Source organism: Triticum urartu, chromosome 1A (assembly GCF_056163025.1).
Source record: "Triticum urartu cultivar PI428250 chromosome 1A, HENAU_Tu73, whole genome shotgun sequence".
Classification (NCBI taxonomy): domain Eukaryota; kingdom Viridiplantae; phylum Streptophyta; class Magnoliopsida; order Poales; family Poaceae; genus Triticum; species Triticum urartu.
Window position 1 is genome coordinate 415,976,008 of NC_141873.1, and position 23,251 is coordinate 415,999,258.

Below are 23,251 nucleotides of genomic sequence, written 5' to 3' on the forward strand. Positions count from 1 at the left end.
AAACAGACCCTAAATAGCCCAGTGTCTTTGTGTAGCCATGCCTAAACATAGGCTTTGTTACTAATAGTTGGATTTCATTTCTCCACATTTTCTCACCCCTTCACATTTATATTTTCACCCAATATATCTTTAGGACCCCCCCCCCCCCCCCCCATAAACAACGATGACATGTAATAGTACCTTGTTGCATGTTCCATCATCGGCCTCGTCACCAGCCACGTTGTACTTATATTCCTATCAATACAATGGCATCCATTCATATATATATATATATATATATATATATATATATATATATATATATATATATATATATATATATACGGCTGCGCTATTCTGCGCGAGAGCGCTTAATTCTTATTCTACGCGCCAGCCAGAACAACGCTGCACAAGATTTAGGAGCTAAAATGGCTAGTAACTGCTTTACTGCATGTCGTAAAAGCACAACAAGCATATTATGACAAAGCACCGCTCGTCCAGAACTATGGTAAAAGCATTGCCATCTGTAGTAATTAAATAATTAGTTTTACTGTTGAAGAAATTAGTGAGCAAAGATAGTAATAAAATAGTAACATGTAGTAATTTAAGAGAAACTATTACCGTGAGGTGTAAATGGTGAGTTGGGACATGATAACGTGATTACTTTTATTGGTTTGAACGTGGTTTGGACAGCCGGAGGGTATGATAAGTTATTCTGCGCTTAGGTGCCTGGGACACTTAATATCTAATATATATATATATATATATATATATATATATATATATATATATATATATATATATATATAGGACGCCAGTATGGGACACCTAGATGCCTGGGCACCTTGCCTAAAAATCGTTGGATGACACTAAGATGTGTACACGTGTAATTAGTATTAGCATTAATTGATAAATTAATAAGTTTTGTATTAGGAAAGAATTTTTGCTAATTATTGCTTAATATGGACACTTAATACCCACCAAATTAAGCCCATGCATGTCTCATACGTCATGTAGCCGGGTATTCTTTGCGTATAATGGATATCATATATTTTTATTTTTTCGCCTTTATTTTTCACCGAGTATCTAATACCTTCAATAAATCACTACGTATATACATACATAACCCAAAATATCTTAAGTGTGTTTTTGTACTCGAAATATATTGGGTATATATTAGATAGACGTACATCATGTAGCCATATCTATTTTAGGTATATACGTCGACTGATTATGTACAATATTTTTTATGTTTTTTTTCGTACAGCCGGATATACAAGGGTGCCACTTGAAGTATATTATTGGATGTATAATATTTTCCTACACTTATTCACATAGTCGGGTATATACGTCGACCGGGTATATACAATATTTTTATACCCTTTTTCATATAGCCGGTTATATACGTCAACCAGGTATTACAATATTTTTGTCAGTGGGTATTATATAACCGTACTGGATAGTTAGGAAACAAAAATAAAATGCAATTAGTCAACAAATAAATTATTGTGTGTATACATACCCGCGTAGTACATACATTCACTAGTAAGTATATGATACCCATTTTAGATAATTAGGAAACAAAAAATGTAATAGTTGAAATAAATAAATTATTGAATACATACATACATGCGTATGCATATAATTTCATCGGTAGGTATTAGATACACGTATTAGATAGTTAGGAACAAAAATACGCACATTATATACCTGCAGCAATTCAAAAAAAGTCAACATTAATAGTTTGATTCTATGGCAAGTCTTGCATGTCCAATTGTTAGAACCAAAAATAAAACACAAGCATGGAAAGTCTTGCATGAAGAACAGTTAGGAAACGAACTAAATATATCATGGTTTCCAAAACGATCAAGGTGCCCAGGCACCTAGGTGCCCCATCTATTTTATCTAGGTGCCCCATATATATATAGCCGGCCTATTCTGCTAATATTAGCAGAATAGTTATTCTGATAAGACTTCCGCACTGCACGCCCAACACGAGAGCACTGCACTTTCTATATCAAGAGCACTGCAATACAGACTAGTGAATTTCGTGTGGGGAAAAACTGCACGCGGTGTTTTTCCAGTATTGTTTTGCTCTAATTTTTTAACCATTTATCGAAACGAGGCGTATAATATACTGTTGGAAAGCTATGGATTAGGCGCAACTTCACCATGTTGAACACTTTTCGAATTTCCTCACGGTTTAAGAGCAGTTTTAAAAACGGTGCGACGGATGACGAGTGGCAACGAGCATATTTTCGTGATTTTTTCTAAACCGCCGATTGGAATAAAGAAAATGATGCGCCGTTGGAAAGATATCGTCGAGGCGCATCTTTTTTATATCTATTATTTTCTCTAATTCATTACGGTTTAAGAGCAGTTCCAAATTTACTAAATCATGGAATTTCGTTTTTTTTTTAAATTGCAATTTTTAGTATTGTTTTTGCTCTAGTTTTTGGAGCGTTTGTCGAAACGAGGCATGTAATAGTCGTTGGAAAGCTATGGACAAGGCACAATTTTCATATGTAGAAATGGTTTTGAGATACCTTACGTTTTGAAGTTAATTTTGAAAATGGTCCGGTGGATGACAAGTGGTAGCGGTCGTTTTTCGCGAAATTTTTACAAACCGCTGGTTGGAATGATTCAAATTATACGTTGTTGAAAAGATATCGATGAGGCGCAACTTTTTCATGTAGAACACTCTCTAATTCCTTACGGTTTAAGAGCAATTTTGATTTTAACAAAATGCGGATACTCTATTTTTTTCACGACACCAAAATCGTCTTATGTACTGCATCAGACGGAAAACCGCACTGCTCCAGACTGAAAACCGCACTGCATCAGACGGTCAAGTGAACTTCATGATTTCTTTTGTTGAACGTAAATTTTTCTCAGACGGGTTTTTGTTGTCTTTTTTTTCAACTTTTTTATGAACAAGAGTGTACCGCGGAGATGAGGGCAAGTGAACGACATATATCAAAGTGTACCTCATTACTATCTTTAATTTGTTGTTGTGCTAAATTTTTAGCACTTTCATTTTGGGCACAGGTGAACAACATCACTCTCAAAAATGAACCACATTCGAGGACCAAAAGCACTGCATGCGTTGATGTAGTCGACTGATTTTTAAAGCACACGGAATAATTTGCACTTCATACATAGACGAGCGGACTGAATGTCTTTTCGTCTGTTTTCCCTGTTTGTTTTTCTTGTTTTTTTTGTTGTTCGCCTATACCAATAAATAACAACAGAGTGAGCTGCATAAAAAATCAACTTTTTCTATTTTAGTTTCATCCATTTTATTTTTGCACTTGGCAACATAGTGAACCGTTGGGAGAGAGAAGATCACTGCGACAATGAAACAAGTGAGCTGCACTTAAAAAAGTTTTTTTTCTTCAATGCACGATTTCGAGAGAGCTGCAATTTGTACATCTCTGGACCACGAGACGGGGCGAACGAACTGCAATGATCCTCTTTTTAATCCACAGTAGAAACACACACAAATCACAATGATGCGGGACTTAAAAAATAAATGCACATTTTTGTCCGTGATATGCAAGCCAGCGCCGGCACACTGCATGTCCAGCCCCCACAGCACTGTATCTGTGCGCCCATGGGTTCCAGCCAAAATCTGAAAAGCGGAAAAATGTCAACCGTGAGCAAAATACACACAAAACCACCGTCTTCCTGCACCCCATCTTCAAAATACACACAAAAATGGAACAAGTGGGCTGCATCACAAGACTACACTCTTTTGCTTTTTTCCTTGTGTGAATGCAGTGAACCACAAGACTCCTTCAAGTGGGCTGCATCAACCCATCTACCATGGCGAATTGCAAGCAGGAGCTACCACCTTTTCCTATCAAAAAAACTGCAAGCAGGAGCTAGTGAACCTCATGCCCGGCGAACTACACAAAGAGTTTAGTGTACTGCATTAGTAAATGTACTTCACTGCATCCCTGCAAAATCTGAAAAAAATTGCCGGTGCCTATGGAGGAACTGCATGAGGGCGCGTGGTGCACTGCTCGAGGTATCCAGATGCACTGCAATGGCACGGTAAGGGACCTCGCAAACGACCGCACGCCTGAAGGGAGCCGTCCGCGCTGGGGATGGTGTGGTCGCGCCGGCGTGCACCAGCACCGAACCGCATCACGCATGCCGCCGAACTGCACGGCGACGGTCGTCGGACTGCAGAGGGGAGACGGTTTTGTTGAAACACATCAGTCCAAAATAGGAGATCACGGGGTAGGAATCGGGTCCGAGGCATAGATGCTCATCAGAGGCCTCACCGAAGAGGTGAGATGGAGGACGTCTGGTCTCCTCCTCGGCCCCTGGTGGCGGATAGGTGCGCGACGGGCACCGGTGGTTGGGCGGATCCGGGCGGTGATGGCCAGAGACAAGGACGACGAGTTGTGGTCGGGCCGGGCTGAATCCTCGCGTGGCCTGGCAGAGTTAGCACCGCCGCTTGACGCACCGGCTGTGGGCGAGGGGCGCCGTCGCCGGGGGAGATGAGGGAGAGGGTGGAGCATGGCGCTGGTGGTGGCCGTCGATGGAGAAGAAGGTCGCCGCCCCGTAGGGACCGACCTCCCAGCACCCCCGTGCGGATCTCGCCGGATCCGGCGCCGGGCTGAGGGAGTGGGGGGCTTCCACGCTGAGGGTTGGCGGCGGCCGGATCTGGTGGTGGAGGCCGCGCCGGCGGCCATGGGCGGCCGGATTCCTCCATGACCCGCTGGATGGCGCGGGAGAAACAGGAGGGCGGCGTAGAAGGTGGTGCATGTGGGACGCCGCGGTCAGAGGTGCTGGTGGGCGTCGCCGCCGGAGAAGGTGGGGAGGGTAGGCGCGCGGCCGCGCGCCACGCCGGAGAAGGTGGGGAGGAAGGTGGGGCAGTGCGGGGAGGGAAGTGGGGCGCGGGGAGGTGGCTGGCAGGGAGCTGATGGAGGTCGTGGGGAGAGCGAGCGCTGCGGGAAGTTTTTTATTGGCCCGTGCAGTTTGGTCTGTTTCTTTTGCGGGGTTAATTTGTAGCCATGGGTCAGGACGAAACTGTTATCAGAATAAGATTAGGTGTTAGCAGAATAAGACTCTTAAGGAATGTTATCATAATAGACTCACCTTATTATACGCTTACATCTCTTTTCATCTTAATGTAATTTTGTGCACCGCGTTCCAATGTAAATCAATTTAATTCGAGAATGATGTGAATTTGATAAAATATTCTCTCACTGATACTCATCAAACCTTGTTACTTTTCTATCGTGCCTATTACATTTTCATCTAATTACATTTTAAGAAAAATAAAATATTAAATTACATACTTGACATGAATTGGTGCTTCCTTTTCTGCTTAAACATCCCCTACCATTGAGTGTGTCTTATAGTTATATTTGATATTGTCTTGGGCCATTTACATTTCTGCCCCTTACTTGAACTCACTACTCAGATTTGCCCCTAATTTCGAAGGGTGCTCAAATTTACCCATCTGCCATCAATTTCACTTATAGAAATGCCCCTCTGTGTTGTTTCCATCCAGTCAAGGCTGTTTGACCGCTAACTTCCTGTTAGTTTGACATATTTGCCCCTCCGTCCTTACATGTGGGCCCAAACTTACTTGTTCAATGCACTCTGTCTCTCATTCTATTTCTTCAACCTCCCGGCGATGCCAGGGGCGATTTGGACAGCGGCTGGAGGCGGCGGGAGGTCATGGATCTGGAGGGCGCCGGCACTAGGATGTTGATGTGCACGTCGGGCATGTCTTCGTCGAACTCCTCGGTGGCCGGCGAGGTAACTATTCCGACTCGATTTACCGAAATTTTTATTATTGATAATTAATATTCCAGTAACTCTGAAACTAAGAAACACTAATGAGAAATTTGAAAAATAGGAAGGACGCTAGGAATAATAACGTCCAGGGCTGGACGCCAATACCAACAACGTCCAAAGCTGGACGCTCTTATAAACAGCGTCCACTGTGTTTGGTTCGGCCAGACCCTGTCCGGCTATCTTCGGCCTTCGACTTGTACCCTCAACAACTTCCGCAGGACCAAAGCTAGACTCCGCCACCTCTAGCCCGCCGAAAATGGCACTCTAGCAACGCACCACCCTCATTTCGCTCCTTGTTATCCCTCTTTGCCAATTCCCATCGTCGTGCCTCGCTCGCAATGGTGATCCGCTAAACCCCCGTTGCTGCCGGGGCCATGGCTGTCCATCTCCGACAGCCATATCCTCCTCAGCAAGGACCGCCCCGACCTCTTCCCTGTTACGCTCGGAGCCATCTCTAGCAACACTAACTACTAACATGTCAGCGTGAGCCCTCTCTCCACCCTTTTCGCTCTCCTACACTAGGCATGCGTAACCATGTGAGTGGATGCGTTGTGAATTTGTGCATGAATATCTGTGCATGTTGGCATGAACTCGAGTTGTTTTCTACCGAAAAAGGCCCACACCCCGCTTTATAGATAACACAACGATCATACAATTCGACACCACACCATATACACCCGAGACAGGATATAACAATGCAAAATAACAGCGACACCACCACAACCCACTCCAAGATCACAACAAGAATACAAAGAGTGTCCTGCAAGAAGTGGTCGGAGTACTCCACCATGACAGAGGTGTCACAAAGAGACGACGTTGCACCCGATGAATCATGGACTCCAAGACGGTGCCTTCAGGAAGGGCACGATACCGGAGCACCGCCACCGCCAATTCAAAAAAAATCATGGGTTTCACGAGCAAACCGAAGGAGGAGAGTAGCCACAACGCCGCCTTCACGAAGGTAACCACGTCTACAGTTGCCGCTGCCATTGGCCTGGTGCAAGCCAAACAAGGATTACCCTATCGCATGCACTGTCCGTCTTCGAGACCACTATTGGTCGCTGAACACCGGACACCATGCCGCCCGGACGCCCATGGCAGGGGTAGCCGCCCGCCGCCAGCTCCACCCATGACCCACGCCGCCGCACCTAGCAACATGTGCCGGTCGCAGCCTGCGCTGCCCGTGCCACCATGCCGCCCATCACACCGCCGCCACAACACCATCTGTAACCGCTTCAGCGCACCAGCACGCCTGTTTTCCAATGCGGTGTCCATGCCTGCTCGATCTGGCCCAGGCCTGACCTCCTGTGCATGGAAGACAAAACTTCCCCGTCGCCGCCTACGCCGATCGGGCTTCGCCCGACCACGCCCTTTGTCAACGATTAGGGAGGAGGGAGAGTGGGAGGGGGAACCCCGACGACGGTGGCTAGGGTTACCCTCGATAGATCACGGGAGCGACGCAGAAGGGAGCGGGGAAAGAGGGAGGCCTCCTGACTAGCTCACCACTTGAGTTGTTTTCTTAGTAGCAACGAGTGTACCGGAGCACACTGTCCATGGTTGAATTGCTGGAAGCTTTCGCCCTCAAGGCAGCCCAGAAAGCAATCACGGCTTAGGTGTAGAATGCACAATTAGGCTTTCTTGCGACAGTTTTAGTAGCTAATGAATTAGAAATGCATACATTCATGTGTGTTAAGACTATTTCTCCTCTAATTTGGCAAAAGCAAACTGGTCTAGAATAGAACAAATGGGCATTTCAGTGATTTGTTATCGATGCCTGACAACCATCACAAAAAAACCAAAGCTCACATATTAAATCTATTAGAGGAAATACTCTCAATATAGTTAAAACAAGAGCACCTGACCGAACCACATAACTAGATGCTGTTTATAACAGCGTCCAGCCGTGGACATCATTCGCAATAGCGTCCAGCCTGGACGCCTTTGTCAATAGCGTCCTTCCTATTTTTCAAATTTCGGCCCAACCATGATCAATTTTCTAACTGCTGCGGTACTAATTACTAGTAATAAAAAAATCGGCTCAATTTAGGTATCTTTTTGCCCTCTTGTAGAATTAGGGTTCATCAATTTGGGGTTTTTATGCATTTAGGTGGATGGTGTTGGGTTTGTTTAGTTTGAATTCGAGTTCTACATCCTTGATCTGACATTCAATGGGCTCGAGATGCGCATGATGCAGCAGTGCCCGGGGCACAGGCTTATTCCTGCCCGACGCGTCGCCTGGGGAGGATCAAGCACGGGAAGAAGGTTCCTGGGGTGCCCTCTTGATGTAATTTCTCTTTTACGCGTCATTGGGATTTGATTAGTTGCAAATGATTCTTTTTTTTGAATCCAAGTCATTATTTTGCAGCTCCCTGATGAATGTAACTGGGTTGTTTGGATTGACCCACCTCTGACAGATCGTGTTGCTCATGCATTTGAGGAACTTCATGTAGGATTGGAGAAAAGCTGGCTAAAAGCTCATGATTTGGAGCACAGGGTGATGTATCTAACAGAGAAGAACAAGAAACTGAAGTTGAAGATGAAGAAGAGAAATGAGCTTATGCAAACATGGGGATTTCTCATAGTTCTTTGCATTAGCATTTTGGCAACATTGTTTTCCGAGTCGTCTAAGAATCCATACTAATTGGATGATTGTGTGTAATGTAAGGTAGTGTTGTGAGTTGTGAACTATCTTGAGTAGCTGTGAAGTGTTTGGACCAAAGTTGTACTGGTAATGTAATGTGACATGTTTCATCAGGAAACAAATTGCACTTCATACATAGACGAGCGGACTGCATGTCTTTTCGTGTGTTTTTCCTGTTTGTTTTTCTTGTTTTTGTTGTTGTTCGCCTATACCTACAAATAACAACAGAGTGAGCTGCATAAAAAATCAACTTTTTCTATTTTAGTTTCATCCATTTTTTTGCACTTGGCAACATAGTGAACCGTTGGGAGAGAGAAGATCATTGCGACAATGAAAGAAGTGAGCTCCACTTAAAAAAGTTTTTTTTCTTCAATGCACGTTTTTGAGAGAGCTGCAATTTGTACATCTCTGGAACACGAGACGGGGCGAACGAACTGCAATGATCCTCTTTTTAATCCACAGTAGAAACACACACAAATCACAATGACAAGGGACTTAAAAAAAATAAATGCACATTTTTGTCCGTGATATGCAATCCAGCGCCGGCGCACTGCATGTCCAGCCCCCACAGCACTGTATCTGTGTGCCCATGGGTTGCAGCCAAAATCTGAAAAGCGGAAAAATGTCAACCGTGAGCAAAATACACACAAAACCACCGTCTTCCTGCACCCCATCTTCAAAATACAAACAAAAATGGAACAAGTGGGCTGCATCACAAGACTACACTCTTTTGCTTTTTTCCTTGTGTGAATGCAGTGAACCACAAGACTCCTTCAAGTGGGCTGCATCAACCCATCTACCATGGCGAATTGCAAGCAGGAGCTACCACCTTTTCCTATCAAAAAAAACTGCAAGCAGGAGCTAGTGAACCTCATGCCCGGCGAACTACACAAAGAGTTTAGTGTACTGCATTAGTAAATGTACTTCACTGCATCCCTGCAAAATCTGAAAAAATTTGCCGGTGCCTATGGAGGAACTGCATGAGGGCGCGTGGTGCACTGCTCGAGGTATCCAGATGCACTGCAATGGCACGGTAAGGGACCTCGCAAACGACCGCACGCCTGAAGGGAGCCGTCCGTGCTGGGGATGGTGTGGTCGCACCGGCGTGCACCAGCACCGAACCGCATCACGCATGCCGCTGAACTGCACGGCGACGGTCGTCGGACTGCAGAGGGGAGACGGTTTTGTTGAAACACATCAGTCCAAAATAGGAGATCGAGGGGTAGGAATCGGATCCGAGGCATAGATGCTCATCAGAGGCCTCACTGGAGAGGTGAGATGGAGGACGCCTGGTCTCCTCCTTGGCCCCTGGCAGCGGACAGGTGCGCGACGGGCACCGGTGGTTGGGCGGATCTGGGCGGTGATGGCCAGAGACAAGGACGACGAGATGTGGTCAGGCTGGGCTGAATCCTCGCGTGGCCTGGCAGAGTTGGCACCGCCGCTTGACGCACCGGCTGTGGGCGAGGGGCACCGTCGTCGGGGAAGATGAGGGAGAGGGTGGGGCATGGCGCTGGTGGTGGCCGTTTGTGGAGAAGAAGGTCGCCGCCTCATAGAGACCCACCTCCCAGCACCCCCGTGCGGATCTCGCCGGATCCGGCGCCGGGCTGATGGAGTGGGGGGCTTCCACGCTGAGGCTTGGCGGCGGCCGGATCTGGTGGCTGTGGCCGCGCTGGCGGCCATGGGCGGCCGGATTCCTCCATGACCCGCTGGATGGCGCGGGAGAAACAGGAGGGCGGCGTAGAAGGTGGTGCTTGTGGGACGCCGCGGTCAGAGGTGCTGGTAGGCGTCACCGCCGGAGAAGGTGGGGTAGTGCGGGAAGGGAAGTGGGGCGCGGGGAGGTGGCTGGCAGGGAGCTGATGGAGGTCATGGGGAGAGTGAGCGCTGCGGGAAGTTTTTTATTGGCCCGTGTAGTTTGGTGTGTTTCTTTTGCGGGGTTAATTTGTAGCCACGGGTCAGGACGAAACTGTTATCAGAATAAGATTAGGTGTTAGCAGAATAAGACTCTTAAGTGGTGTTATCATAATAGACCCACCCTATTATATGCTTACATCTCTTCTCATCTTAATGTAATTTTGTGCACCGCGTTCCAATGTAAACCAATGTAATTCGAGAATGATGTGGATTTCACAAAATATTCTCTTACTGATACTCATCAAACCTTGTTACTTTTTTATCATGCCTATTACATTTTCATCTAATTACATTTTAAGAAAAATAAAATATTAAATTACATACTTGAGATGAATTGGTGCTTCCTTTTCTGCTTAAACATCCCCTATCATTGAGCGTGTCTTATAGTTATATTTGATATTGTTTTGGGCCATTTACATTTCTGCCCCTAACTCAAACCCACTACTCAGATTTTCCCCTAATTCCGAAGGGTGCTCAAATTTGCCCATCTGCCATCAATTTCACTTATAGAAATGCCCCTTTGTGTCGTTTCCATCCAGTCAAGGCTGTTTGACCGCTAACTTCCCGTTAGTTTGACATATTTGCCCCTCCGTCCTTACATGTGGGCCGAAACTTACTTGTTCGATGCACTCTGTCTCTCATTCTGTTTCTTCAACGTCCCGGCGATGCTAGGGGCAATTTGGACAGCGGCTGGAGGCGGCAGGAGGTCGTGGATCTGGAGGGCGCCGGCACTAGGATGTTGATGTGCACGTCGGGCATGTCTTCGTCGAACTCCTCGGTGGCCGGCGAGGTAACTATTCCGACTCGATTTAGGTATTTTTTTGCCCTCTTGTAGAATTAGGGTTCATCAATTTGGGGATTTTATGCATTTAGGTGGATGGTGTTGGGTTTGTTTAGTTTGAATTCGAGTTCTACATCCTTGATCTGACATTCGATGGGCTCGAGATGCGCACGATGCAGCAGTGCTCGGGGCACAGGCTTATTCCTGCCCGACGCGTCGCCTGGGGAGGATCAAGCACGCGAAGAAGGTTCCTGGGGTGCCCTCTTGATGTAATTTCTCTTTTGTGCGTCATTGGGATTTGATTAGTTGCAAATGATTCTTTTTTTTGAATCCAAGTTATTATTTTGTAGCTCCCTGATGAATGTAACTGGGTTGTTTGGATTGACCCACCTCTGACAGATCATGTTGCTCATGCATTTGAGGAACTTCATGTAGGATTGGAGAAAAGCTGGCTAAAAGCTCATGATTTGGAGCACAGGGTGATGTATCTAACAGATAAGAACAAGAAACTAAAGTTGAAGATGAAGAAGAGAAATGAGCTTATGCAAACATGGGGATTTCTCATAGTTCTTTGCATTAGCATTTTGGCAACATTGTTTTCTGAGTGGTCTAAGAATCCATTCTAATTGGATGATTGTGTGTAATGTAAGGTAGTGTTGTGAGTTGTGAACTATCTTGAGTAGCTGTGAAGTGTTTGGACCAAAGTTGTACTGGTAATGTAATGTGACATGTTTCATCAGGAAAATGTTCTATGTATTTTGAGTATGTTTGCTACAATGTGCTCCCATTACCAAACTTCACAGTTAAAGAGTAGATTTACCGCATGATATAGAACATAGCACATGACACATGATATAGCACATGAGATAGAAGTTCAACATTAGTTGTCAATTCCACATTTGGAACATAAGCTAAGAGTTCACAAAAGCTAAGAGCATACTGCGACAAATCTGGTACATCACCATACATTTTTGAATTGAAAAACACAAGCTAACAGTTCAAAAATCCAACAAACACTTCACAACTACTTCTTCTTGCTCCTGGTGTTGCAAGATGGGTTTGAAGAGAGCCTAGAACTCCTCCTGGTGCTCACTTTCTTGCTCAGAACTGGAGTAGAAGATCTGCTGAGATTGTTGCTTCTAGTGACAGAACCTATAGTCTCCTCTTCTGTAGTTTCATCTTCTTCTTTAGTGGTGATTATCCTCTATCAGCTGGTCTTTTGTAGTTTTTTCTTGGGTTGCAAAGTTATAAATGAATGATAGAAGTCAGTTAGAAAACACTCAAAATTTTTTAGCAAACAATGTAAGAAATAAAGCAAACAATTTACCTCACTGCACTACCAACTGTTGTTGCATCCTGACTTGCCACAGGATCAATTGTTGGATCTGCCGCAGCAACATCTAGAGCAGCAGCTGTATGAACTGCCACAGAAGTTGGTGCATCTGCATCTTGTAGTGCATGCTCATCTTCTGTTGCAGTATCAACATCTGTAGCATTTTCAACATTTGTAGCTTCATCAGTTGCAGCTTCCTGTACATCATCTGTACCAAGAGGTTCATCGGTTGCATTATCAGCACCCCAGTGTTCTTCTCCAAATGCAGGGTCAATGGACTCTTTGAAGTGGCTGCCATGGTGCCCAAGCTTTCCATATCTTGAACACTTTTTCTTTCTTCATCCAAGTCCTTTTCCCTCTGATTTTGCTCTAATTCTTGTCTTCCTAGGTCTGATAGGGGCCTATTTTGCATTGGAGCACACAATTTAAATCCTGGATGTACCACATCCCACTGTTGCTTGCCCTCCAAGAGTGGCAAATTATCAGCATAAGTTGCATTGAATTTTGCCACAGAGAAATACTCATGTACATACTGATCAATCTCACTAACAGGACCTCTCATTGAAGTGATAAAGTATAGAGCGTGTATGCATGGTTGTCCTGTTATTTGCCACTTTCTACAATAAAACTCCTTGTTTGCAAATTAACAGGATATCTCCACTCTCTTTTTTCATTGTCAATTGCAGTAATTTCTGCCTCAAATGTGCTTCTTTTTTACTATGGTCATATCAAGATCTTTAGATTTAGCATGAAGCATTACCATCATTTTGGGGATTATAATGTGCGCAATGTATGTGGCAGCTGCAATCTGCTGTCTCAAATCAAACTTATCCATTATGAACTGCCTTATTTTGTCAAGCAAGTCCACAATGTGCAAGGGAGTCCTGGATTAGGGGGTATCCGGACAGCCGGATTATATCCTTTGGCCGGACTGTTGGACTATGAAGATACAAGATTGAAGACTTCGTCCCGTGTCCGGATGGGACTCTACTTGGCGTGGAAGGCAAGCTAGGCAATACGGATATGTATATCTCCTCCTTTGTAACCGACCTTGCGTAACCCTAGCCCCCTCCGGTGTCTATATAAACGGGAGGGTTTTAGTCCGTAGAACAACATACAATCATACCATAGGCTAGCTTCTAGGGTTTAGCCTCTCCGATCTTGCGGTAGATCAACTCTTGTACTACTCATATTATCAAGAATAATCAAGAAGGACATAGGGTTTTACCTCCATCAAGAGGGCCCGAACCTGGGTAAAACATCGTGTCCCCTGCCTCCTGTTACCATCTGCCTTAGACGCACAGTTCGGGACCCCCTACCCGAGATCAGCCGGTTTTGACACCGACAATGTGTATCCCCCTCCACTTCCTAATTTTGGAATTGAATGACTTAGCTAGATTGTTGTTCACATAATCAACTTTGCAAATTTTATTGAAGAGGGCCCTGGCCCATAGCTTAGTGTGATGCTCCTCTAATTACTCTTTCACACCAGGCTTGCTGTACAACTATCTAAGATGGTAGTTGTGTTTTTTCATGCTATATGTCAATGAGCAAGGCCATAAATTTTCATGAAAGGTTTTACCTCTAATTTTTTTGGGAAAAATTGGCTGCCAAATGCCTCACGCATTCTTTGTGCTCCACTCATGTGAATACATCTTCTACAACAGTCTCTAGGCCTTTGCATGCATATGTGTGGATACACTACTGCAGGTTGCTGCTAACGCGACACTACGATCAGAGACCCTTCGACGAAACTGTGTGCGATGCAATAATCACAAACGGTGGTGTAAAAAATCGTCAAAAAAGGTGCAAAACGTTTGCGATGACGGATGCATCAAACACGGTTCGGATTTTAGTTGCGTGTGTGATGCAGGGCATACAGTTTAGTTCAATTAACTGTTTGCAATGAGGAGGAACAATAGAAACGGGCAGCCGAATGGAGGTGTGTGCGATATACATCATACGGTTCACTTGGATGAACTGTTTTTGATTAGGCAACACAAAAGAAACGGTCCGCCAGATCAAGGTGTGTGCATATACGACATGCGGTTCACTCAGATGAACTGTTTGCGTTGGGACAAAAGAACAGAAACGGTCAGCCAGATTAAGGTGTGTGCAAGTACAACATACGGTTCACTCGAATGAACTGTTTGTGATTAGGCCACACAAAAGGAATGGTCAGCCAGATCAAGGTGTGTGCGATATACGACATGCGGTTCACTCGGCCTTGTCGTTAGTGTGTGACCTCTGTGGAAACCGTTCGCTCCCCACTAGCCTCTTCTTGTACCGTGGCAACCGTCCACCGCCTCTTCGCCTTTCCCTCTCGATATGGAACTACTGTCACACGCTCTTCCTCCCTCCATTTGCCTTCACCCTTCCTTCCGCCATTGTTCGATCATCTTCTGCATGGAGGGAACAGGCCGGAAACGACCCCGTTATTCTTGTCCCGATCTGAAAGATGATGTGGTGAAGGAACTCATTGATCGGTGCGACGTCATCACCTTGGCTAGCATGGCAGGTTCGTTCAAGACCATTCTTGAGTCAACTAATAACATCATTACAAGCAACCCAAGGGTCCGGAAGCGGTTTGATCTCCCCTATCTTCTTCGTCGTGACCCTACTGACTGGCGCGGGGACGAGGGAAGCCTTGCCTTGTGCAAGTTGATGCCGCTTGATAATGATACGTGTGATGTTAAGATGCCATCACTTGAGGTCAAGGCTTGGGCAGGCGCAAATGAAGATTGGATTGTTTATATTGGGTACAACTGCGAGTGGGAACTTGTGAATGTGTACACTCGTCACCGGGTTCCACTTCCGAGAATCTCAGACTGCCCAGAGGTTGAGCACATAGATGATCTACGTGAGTTCAAATACGATCATGGTAACTGTCGTCTACGGAATATAGCAATTTGTCGAGTTCCCAACTGATCTTGGGATTACACGAACTATGAAGTTGTTGCTATCTTCGACAAGCTTGTTGCCTTCCTTACTTCCATGCGTTGATGGATATTCCTCAAAAATCAATTTCTGTACACGGATGAGTACTATGATGCAATTCAATACGAGGGTCTGTGTTTGCTGCCACCACTCGTGGCACTATTTTTGCATGGAATCATCATGCTTTCGGTACGTTTGTCTTCCACCATAATTATAATTGTTTCATCCACATGCATGCGGGTTAGCTAGTTTCCCTTTACTAATTAATTAACCTTCTTGTGTTTCCATGGTCCTGTGAACATTCCACCACCTATACTTGAATATTTTTATAACCAAGGAGGAGATGACGATGCTGATGATCACGAGCATGACCCATATACTCAGTGGCGCCTGGCAACTTATTCCGATGGATCACCTCTTCTTGTCTGTATACAGGGCACTGCTGATGTTACTAAAGAAGCAGGTGTTGTCTCGCATGGTCGCACTCTCCGGAACTATTCCAACATCCGTTGCAGGGTATTCGGGATGGATACTAGGGTACTAGCGCCAACACCTTCTCCCTGGTTCAGTATTGAAAGTCTTGGAGGTAAATCACTCTCCGTTGGAAAAAACCTATCCAATGATGGTGGAAGGCGATCCAACTGTTGTTGACACAACGTTACTACCATTTATGAGAATCAACTGTATCTATACCTCAGACATTGCTATGCTTCCCTACCGTCCTAATATGGGTCTTGACTTAGGCTTCTTCAGCCTGGATGTTCAGTCCTGCGTTGGTCTCGAGATTGACACTAGCCGGCCCTTCCCAGAGAATCACTTCTGGTTCAAAGCAAGAGTTTCCAACACCGATGAGTGTTTGAGCTGAAGTTCATTTCATCGCTTTGTTATTTGTTGTGTGAGAAAAACTTTACTTTACTAGAATGTTTTGTTGGAAATGATCTATAATCCAACGTGTATCCTCGTTGTCGTGGTGGGTTGATGACTTATTGTATGTAATAAATGGTACATTTGCATATGCGTCCATCAACTCACGCCTGCTAGTGGTGTCCATATGAACAATGCTAGTGATTTTAGTTGCGAAAATTAGATAGTGCTAGTGATTTTTAGCTGCATATTTTGACAAATCGCAGTGTTACAAGGTTGACAAATGGAAATGTTACTAGGTAAACAAATGTCAATCTTTCCAGTTTGAAAAATGGCAACATACCCAAAATGACAGATGCAAATCTTACCCAATTGTTTCTACGTGGTTGCACATGGGTCATGCAAATAAATCCTGCTCGACACATTTTCCCTTGGCTTCCTGGGGAAGCTGTCGGTTTGCGTACGGGTGTTCTAACTAAAACGTTTGCGATGAGTGTTTTATATTTAAAAACCATTGATGTTTTTTAAAGAAAATTGTTTGATAAGTCTGTACATTAAGAGAGAAAAACGCAAGTTCGTTCAAACCATATCTTTCATTCAGTCACACCGCGAATGTATATTCATATGATCGAGAATTCGAGATACAACATTAAACCCCCAAAAGAACTATTTTCGGTAGCGGCGGAGGTGGCGTGCTGCGCCATCATTGTCATTGTCGTCCTCCGGGACACCGTTGTTGAAGTCTTCAAGGCAGCACAAAATGTTCTTCACTTGTAAATCAAACATCATGTCGTTGCGCGATCGACGGGCACGGCGCGGGAGGACGGCAACTGGCGCCGTTGAGAGGTGGCGGTCGACGGTAGCGTCCCATGCCACTGAGGGGGGTGCACGCACGGGCATGGGCACGTGCGCGGCGGGTGCAGCCAAACGCACGGTGACCGGCACCGCGATGGGTGGAGGGGCGCGCATGGGCAGGGGCACGGGCGCGGCGGGTGCAGCCAAACGCACGGGGGCCGGTGCCATGGTGGGTGGAGGGGCGCGCATGGGCACGGGCACGGGCGCTGGCGTTGACATGTACACAAGCTTGAGTGGGTCCATGGAGACCTCGCTGACGCCCGCAACTTTCAGCTCTACGATAGTGCTTGGCAACCAGCCCGTCAATGCTACGGGGATGGTCGCTGGCACGGGTGCGGGGATGGGAGATGGGACAGCAACCGCCGTGGCCAGCTTGTTCTGGGCCATGTCCATGAGGCCCCATTCCTCCTTTATTTCTATCTCCTCCAGCTCGGAGTCAACTTCACAATACTTGAAGACTAGTGGCAGATGATCATTCTGCGCTATGGCGTTGGTGAAGGTCTGCGGGAGGGAGGGGAATGGGAGGCAAACAGTAAGGCCGCCCGTATTAAACAGCGGCTCGGGTGCCATTAATGGAGAGGAAGGAGGGCGGCCATGGAAGTCAAATGGCTCGCTTCCCAGTGAGCCTGCGCAGCATACAACTCACATGCTTCTCGGTGTGCCTGCGCATTGAAGTACAGCTTTCACGCCTCTCGGTCAGCCTACGCACCGGACTCCGCTCGCACGCCTCCCGTCCAGTCAATGTCAAGCAGCTCTCCGCACGACACCTCCTATAGCCATTAAAATGAAGACACATGGCGTCACGTGAATGGTTAACAGAACACACATGATTTGAATTATACAACCGTTTGAGATATTAAAGTGGCTGCTATTTCTTTGAAAATGCCTTTGTTGGTTGTTATTCGAGTGCGCCTTCTCTTAAAATGGACATGAAAAATACCACAACATGTCGGGTGCCATTCCATGATAGCATGCCAAGTTTCATGAATTTTAGACGAGTTTTAGATTTACTATAATTTAAAAACAAAGAATCTCAATGTTTTGCCGGCAATCAATAGTGCCCTGGTGTTTGAAATTCATACCCATTTCTTGCATGAGACCTAAGCATGCACCCAAGGACATAGTTTTGATTTTTCAACCAATTTATATGCACTAGAGCATGTGCATGTAGTTCAAATTTTAATTATGCACATAAATGCATTGAAAACTCAGTTAATGCATAAAAATGTCCAAACGAACCCCGAAAAATCACAAAAATTAACACAACACCCCTGTTGTTCTATGTTGACACGAGAAAAAATTTGAAAGCAATAAGAGGCAATGGATATCGTTCAGTCCCCAATGGTGGGACGTTTCCTATCGAAACCATAATGCTTGTTGTGAGAAGCTTTGGTCTGTGAGAAGCATATACCCAAACCTACTCCAAATGGGACACATTTTTTACCACAGCATGTTGATGCCGCTCCATGATAGCATGCCAAGTTTCATGAATTTCAGACGAGTTTTGCATTTACAAGAATATAAAAACCAGGCATCTCAACGTTTTGGCGGCAATCAACGGTGCCTTGGTGTTTGAAATTCATTCCCATTTCTTGCATGGGACCTAAGCATGCACCCAAGGACACATATTTGATTTTTCAACCAATTTATATGCACTAGAGCATGTGCATGTAGTTCAAATTCAAATTATGCACATAAATGCATTGAAAACTCAATTAATGCATAAAAATGTCCAAACGAACCCCGAAAAATCACAAAAATTGACACAACACTCCTGTTGTTCTATGTTGACACGAGAAAAAAATTGAAAGCAATAAGAGGCAATGGATATCGTTTCATCCCCAAAGATGGGGCATTCCCTATCGAAACCATAATGCTTGTTGTGAGAAGCTTTGGTCTGTGAGAAGCATATACCCAAACTTGCTCCAAATGGGACACATTTTTTACCACAGCATTTTGATGCCGCTCCGTGATAGCATGCCAAGTTTCATGAATTTCAGACGAGTTTTGGATTTACTAAAATTTAAAAACCAGGCATCTCAATGTTTTGCCAGCAATCAACGGTGCCCTGGTGTTTGAAATTCATTCCCATTTCTTGCATGGGACCTAAGCATGCAGCCAAGGACACAGATTTGATTTTCAACCAATTTATATGCACTGGAGCATGTGCATGTAGTTCAAATTTTAATTATGCACATAAATGCATTAAAAACTCAGTTAATGCATAAAAATGTCCAAACGAACCCCGAAAAATCACAAAGATTGGCACAACACTCCTGTTGTTCTATGTTGACAAGAGAAAATTTTTTGAAAGCAATAAGAGGCAATGGATATTGTTTCATCCCCAAAGGTGGGACGTTCCCTATTGAAACCATCATGGTTGTTTTGAGAAGCTCTGGTATGTGAGATGCTTATACCCAAACCTGCCCCAAATGGGACACATTTTTTACCATGACATTTTGATGTCGCTCCATGGTAGCATGCCAAGTTTGATGAATTTTAGACGAGTTTTGGATTTACTAGAATTTAAAAACCAGGCATCTCAATGTTTTGCCGGCAATCAACGGTGCCCTGGTGTTTGAAATTCATTCCCATCTCTTGCATGGGACCTAAGCATGCACCCAAGGACACATTGATTTTTCTACCAATTTATATGCACTTGAGCATGTGCATGTAGTTCATATTTTAATTATGCACATAAATGCATTGAAACCTCAGATAATGCATAAAAATGTCCAAACGAACCCCGAAAAATCACAAAAATTGACACTACACTCCTGTTGTTCTATGTTGACACGAGGAAAAAATTTGAAAGCAATAAGAGGCAATGGATATTGTTTCGTCCCCAAAGGTGGGACGTTCCCTATCGAAACCATCATGGTTGTTTTGAGAAGCTTTGGTATGTGAGAAGCTTATACCCAAACCTGCCGCAAATGGGACAATTTTTTTACCACGGCATTTTGATGCCGCTCCATGATAGCATGCCAAGTTTCATGAATTTCAGACGAGTTTTGGATTTACTAGAATTTAAAAACGAGGCATCTCAATGTTTTTCCGGCAATCAACGGTGCCCTGGTGTTTGAAATTCATTCCCATCTCTTGCATGAGACCTAAGCATGCACCCAAGGACACATTGATTTTTCAACCAATTTATATGCACTTGAGCATGTGCTTGTAGTTCAAATTTGAATTATGCACAGAAATGCATTGAAAACTTAGTTAATGCATAAAAATGTCCAAACGAACCCCGAAAAATCACAAAAATTGACACAACACTCTTGTTGTTCTATGTTGACACGTGAAAAAAATTTAAAAGCAATAAGAGGCAATGGATATCATTTCGTCCCCAAAGGTGGGACGTTCCCTATCGAAACCATCACGCTTGTTGTGAGAAGCTCTGGTTTGTGAGAAGCTTATACCCAAACATGCCCCAAGACAAATTTTTTACCATGGCATTTTGATGCTGCTCCATGATAGCATGCCAAGTTTCATGTATTTTAGACGAGTTTTGGATTTACTAGAAATTAAAAAACAGGCATCTCATCGTTTTGCTGGCAAATCAACGGTGCCCTGGTGTTTGAAATTCATTCCCATCTCTTGCATGGGACCTAAGCGTGCACCCAAGGACACACATGTGATTTGTCAACCAACTTTGGTGCACTGGAGCATGTGCTTGTAGTTCAAATTTGAATTATGCACATAAAATGCCTAGAAAACCCAGTTAATTTATAAGAAAGGCCAAACGAACCCCGAAAAATTCATTCCCATTTCTTGCATGGGACCTAAGCATGCACTGAAGGACACATATTTGATTTTCAACTAATTTATATGCACCGGAGCATGTGCATGTAGTTAATTTTGAATTGTGCACCTGAAATGGCTAGAAAACCAGTTTAATGTATAAAATGTCTAAACGAACCCTGAATAATTCGAATTCTTTTACAACACACATATAGTTGCATGTTCACTGCAGATAAAAGGTCTAGCAATTCAAACATCGTCCATTGTTGCTGTGACCCCATTATGTAATTCAAATCAAGTACATCCCACACAATTTATTATCACCAACCGTGTGAGATGTAGTACAAAATATCTTGGAGCATCGTTTGTGTATACACTACTAGCGAAAACGTTATACACAGAACTTTAGCAGTAGCGCTTGTTAAAAGAGCACACTACTGCTAGATAGCAGTAGCGCGTGCAAAATAAGCGCGCTGCAGATGGACATATATCAGTAGCGCGTCTCACCAAAAACTCGCTACTACTAAAATTCCAATCACTTAGCCGATGGGCTACACATAGAGTAGCGATCTTCCAAAAACTGCGCTACCGCTAATAAACTTATAGCAGTGCGTTTATGTGTAAATCGCTACTGCTAACGAAAAGAAAATGAAATGAAAAACGAATAGAGAAGTAAATGAAAATGAAAGAAGTAGAAAAAGGAGAAAGGAAAAATATAAAATGTAAAGAAAAATAAATGAAAAAGGGGAAAAATGATGAAGATGTAGCAGTAGCGCGCTCTCTGAAACGCGCTATAGCTAACTTAGCTATAGCGCGTTTTCTCTAACGCGCCACCGTTAGTTTTGACTTAAGCAAAAACGGTTTCCCCCCCGGCCACCACTTCTCCCCCAAATCGATCCCTCGCTTCGCCACCGTCTCCCCCACTTCGCCGCCGCCCCCACTTCGCCGCCGTCTCCTGCCCGCGTCGACGCCGCGCTCATCCTCACGGCCGCCGCCCGAGGCCGCCCAGCCTCACCGCCGCCGCCTCTCGGGCCGCCCTTGACCTCACCGTCGCCTCCCTCGACCTCACCGGCGCCGCCCTCGACCTCACCGCCCCCGAGCCTGCCAAGACTGCCGCGTCCCGATCCTGAGCCCGCCCACCCCGCCCCTACCTCCGTCGCCAAGCACCTCCCCGCCGCCGTCTCTCCCCTCTCTGTAAGCCCCCCAACCCATCCTTTTTAGTTAATAGATGTTAATGTTAAGTAGTAGATAATGTTGATGTTTTTTAGTTAGGGTAATAATAGACGATGTTAAGTAGTAGATAATGTAGATGTTAATTAGTTCAGTAGGGTTTAGTTTATAAATTGAGTTTGTTTAACTAGATGTTAATTCGGGCAGTAGGGTTTAGTTTAGAGTAAAGTTTAGTTCAATAGTTAACTAAATATAATCTATATTTGGTTTTTGAATTGAGTTTGAGAGAGCATGTATGATTTGTGTAGATTTTCTTGAAGTGTCAAACGCTATAGGACATGCAAATTTGAAGTGGTCAGGCTATATGCAAATTCCTCAATTGTGTTTGCCCATGTTTCGATTGTGCCCAAGTGGCCTTTTGTCGTTTCCAGGGAATGAAGCTGAGTGGCCTATGTTTTTCCGGAATGTTGATTCATTTCCGTTCTGGCAAATTTCAGGTTCTCGATTTGTCCACTTTTTAGCAAAGGTCATGCCGAAATTTTCTGTGAATTTCGGCATGACTTGTGCTACAAACTAGGACATATCAAGTGCCCGGGATTTGCCGCACCAGGAAGGAGTCAACGTTCCTGCAAAACATAGGCCTTTTGTATGTCATTATTCATTTTATTAGGTCTAGAATTAATTTACTAGATTTAATCGTAGGAAACATGGCTAGCAACGATGAAGGACAGGGTTCTGGTGATTGCGACGACGTCTACTGGGCGGCAGACGAATTTTTTAGCCTTGCCGACGATCAACCGATGGCATTGGGGACTGAGACCGACACGCTGACCGGTGCTGAGACTGAGACCGGCGCTGAGACTCAGACCGGCATCGAGACCGGCGCATAGACTGAGACCGGCGCTGCCTCAGGGAGCGGAGCCGGTGTAGAACCGAAAGCAAAGAGGCAACGACTTCCTAACAAACTCAAGACTACTAGACTGGTGGTCACGGAGGTGGACGATGGCAATTTTGAGCCAAAGGCGCCCGAGGAAGCGCGTCGATGCTACGGCAAATAGGCTGCATCGTACGGACAACCGCCACCATCAACAATGAGAAACTACCGAAGATAGAAAATATGAGGAGCTCCCTCCTAAAGAAGTTTCACAAGATATTCTTGTTCCCGAGCCGGAATGAGAAGGATTATGAAGATCCAGATGAGGACCCGGCAAAGAAGAAGATA

General features: G+C 44.8%; 1 long non-coding RNA gene across 1 annotated transcript; it reads right to left on the reverse strand.

Moving 5' to 3' along the window:
• Positions 1-8,868: 8,868 nt before the first annotated feature.
• Positions 8,869-10,346, reverse strand: LOC125534783 (uncharacterized). The gene is made up of 2 exons (XR_007294541.2): positions 9,704-10,346; positions 8,869-9,602 (listed from the first exon to the last, which is right to left on the reverse strand). It is a non-coding gene; the product is annotated as an uncharacterized LOC125534783 (long non-coding RNA).
• Between the last annotated feature and the right edge of the window lie 12,905 nt (positions 10,347-23,251).